Raw genomic sequence first — 3,871 nt, 5'->3', positions numbered from 1 at the left:
TTTTTGTTCTCAAACCAATGATATCAGTAATTACATGGGCTAAATTTGTCAATCATAGAATTTCTTTTACTTCTCTTAAGGGTCGATGATGTAATATTATTGTTTTAAATGCACATGGCAAAACAGAAAATAAAGATGACGATAAAAAAGACAGTTTTTAACGAAATAATAGAACGGGTATTTGATCATCTCCCGAAATGCTATATGAAAATTCTGTTAGGCGGTTTCAATGCGAAGGTAGGACGAAAGGGTAATTTTCAAACCAGTTATAGGGGATAAATATAGGCATAAGGAAGGTTGTGACAACGGCGTTAGACTCGTGAACTTTGCAACATCCAGAAACCTTATCGCGAAGAATACAAAATTTCCACATTTCGACATTTCATAAATATACTTGGACTTCATCAGATGGAAAAGCAGATAATCAAACTGATCACGTTTTAGTAGACAGAAGGGAAGTCTAGCCCAACTGAAGTTCGGTCGTTCGCAGGAACTGATTGTCATACTGATTACCACCTGGTAGCAGCGATAATTGTTGAATAAAGAAAATATACAATATCAGAAAAAGAAACGGTTTAATTTAAAGAAACTAGAGAAGCCGGATTGAAGGAGCCAGGTGACAGGGGAACCAGATTGATGTGTCGAATAGATTATCGGTTTTAGAAGGTGCCGAATGCACTAGTGTTCAGGATACTTGGTTGAAATTAGAGATAACATTAAAATTTCAACAAAAGAAATATTGGGGCACACAAAAGTACATAGGAACAAACCATGGTTCAACCAGGTATGCACTAAAGTAGCAGAGAAGAGAAAAAAGAAGAAACAGCTTTGGTTACAAAATCCGAACGAAATAACTACCTAAAATTTCATTGTCATCTGCCGAAAAACTTCCAAAACTTAGATCAAAGAAACGCGATTTCTGAAAGCTAAAATTAATTAACTCGAAGATAATAGTAAAAACAAAGACTTTCGGAACATGTATAAATGCATCAAAGAACTTAAGAAAGGCTATCAACCTCGTGCTTATATATTAAAGAAAGCCAACGGAACAGTTCCTACTGATCAGGATAGCATCTTAAACAGACGGAAAGATTTCTTTGACGATTTGCTTAATACATAGCCAAAACCTAATGTTCGTGGAGAAACTGAAATGCCTACATCATAACCGTATATTCCAGAGACTAACCAGACGGAAATAGAAATCGCTATTAAAAAGTTAAAGAAACACACATCTCCAGGTGTAGACGAAAATGTGGCTGATGTAATTTTAGCTAGAGAGGAAAAATTTTAGAGCAAGATACACAAACTCATTCTCCTTATATGAAACAAGGAGGAATTACCAAAAGAGTGAAAAGAATCAATCTCTGTTCCAGTTCAAAAGAAAAGCAACAAAACTGATTGTGATAATTGTTGAGGCGTTTCTCTTGTGCCAACATCCAATAAATTCTCTTAAACATTCTATTAGCAAGATTGATTCCATATGCAGATGAAATTATTGGACATTATCAGAGTGGATTTAGGTAAAATCGATCAACTATCGACCCGATATTCACCATTTGACTAATACCTGAAAAGAAATGGGAATACAATACCCTGGCACATCAATTATTGACTTTAGACTCAGGTAGGAGGGAAACATTGTACAAGATAGTTACAGAATTTGGAATACCGAAAAACGTAGATTAACTAAGATATGCTTAAGTGAAACCCAAAATAAGGTTCGAGTGCAGAAATTATTGTTCACGAGCTTTCACGCTGAGAATGGTCTGAAACAAGAAGATGCGTCGTCCCCATTGTTATTTAACTTTGTTCTGGAGAACACTAAAGGGAAAATCAAGGACAGCAATCAGGTCCTAGAGCTGAATGGTTATGGCGTATGCTGATAATGTAAATTTAATAGGGGATGATAGAACAATTGGAAGGAATGCAGAAATCTTAAATAACGCTTGCAGGGATATGGGCTTAAAAGTAAACGCAGAGAAAACTAAATACATGGAAGTTTGTCGGCATCGTAATACTGCATTTTATAGATGCGTTAAATATTAAATAATATTTACTTTCAACAAAGTGGATACTTTCAAATATTCGGGATCATTACTATCATACCAAAGCCACAATTACAAAGAAATTTGGTATAAACTGAAGGCAAGGATTTAGTGTCATTATTCAGTTAATTTTTTTTTCGCGAATTTTGTTGAGAAATTTGTAGCTTCAAATATAAAATGATAATCATGCCTGTTGTACTGTATCGTTGCAAAACATGGTCACTGACTCTGAGCGAAGAACGCAGACTGAAAGTATTTGAAAACAATATTCTTAGACCAATATTTAGTCTCCAAGACGAACGGGAATGGGGAATGGCGGAAACTTCATAACAAGAAAGTGCATAATTTATAGGTTTATCAAACATTGTTAGGATCATCAAGTCTAGGAGGCTCAAATGGGCAAGTCATGTAGCCAAAATAGAAGGAATTAGAAACACTTTCAAAGTTCAAACTGGAAATCTAAATAGGAAAACGACCATAAGGAATACCGAGGCACAGATGGGAGGGCAATATTAAATTGGTTCTCACAGAGATTGGAATATAAAGTATAAACTGGGTCCAGTTGGCTAAGGACAGAAATAAATGGAGAACATTTTTAAACGCGGCACTGAACTTCCTATGTCCGTGGGCCATAGAGCTATATTCAAGTTGTTGATATATACTCTTCCAACACCGATTATAGAATTTCCAGTATTACTAACAAAAGTAACTCTCTCCTGTCTACATCCAATAGAAGTTTCAGACATTCCATTATTAGTTACATTAATCTGAGCAACATTACGGGAACTATCACTAGAATCAGTTACTATATTATTTTGGGAAATATCGTGTGAACTATATCATATTCTCACTTCCATTGTGAATGCATTGCACAACCACTTACCACCGTTCATTTTTACTGATTCAATGTCCTCACTTGACATTTCCATACAAGTACGTGAAAGAATGATTTACATTTGTAGCATCCAGCCGCTTCATTACCGGTACAATATAAACTCTCTTTGCGACTACAGCATTTACGAACTCTTGGTGCAACATTATTAAGACTAAGAAATAACAAGCATTCTTTCATAAAATATTTGCCTGTCACACACATCCAGGCAAGTATGTGAAAGGGACAAAACTACAAATTAAACTCAACAACCTCTATTCATTCCGTGTCAGAAATGTATATCCTACAATTTAATATCAGTTTGATTGCATTAAACTTATCTCAAACGATCAGATAAATATTAACTAAGTAATTGATATAACTAGATTAATAAAGGTAGACCCTGCATCCACACCCAAGTACTATATTAGTGTGAAAACTAGATCGAGATTTCTGAATCTGTAGACAATAGCTGTTAGTACATTAGTTGGAGTGACGTCAAAAAGGACAACGTTATAAAAAGGTTGTAACATGTTTTCTTATTGGGTAAGTGACCGTCTGCTATTGTGGTGACGTGTAAATTAGAGCACGAAGCGTTTAAGTATGAGTTGCTTGAAATTCATGGTAAGCAAATAAAATTCGAATTTACGTGTAGTAGTACACTTTCTTGGCGTTATGCAGAGTCGTGTTGAAGCGGGATTAAACCCATACTAAAATGTTCGACTAGCATAAGTCTCCTGCAGTAGTCAGTGTTTTAGTATGATGCTAATCGTACTTCGAAACGACTCTGCTTAAGGCGGTATATATATATATATATATATACAGTGGCGTATTTAGTGGGAGCTTCCGGGCTTAAGCCCCCCCGAAATCTTACTTACTATAGTAAAGTATATGAAATATCTTGCAAAATTTTCACATTCCCAGTCTAAGCCCCCCCCAAAGTTAGTAAAGCCCT

Source organism: Thermobia domestica, chromosome 7 (assembly GCF_964235325.1).
Source record: "Thermobia domestica chromosome 7, izTheDome1.hap1.1, whole genome shotgun sequence".
Taxonomy (NCBI): Eukaryota; Metazoa; Arthropoda; class Insecta; order Zygentoma; family Lepismatidae; genus Thermobia; species Thermobia domestica.
Note: the sequence above shows the minus strand (reverse complement) of the source record.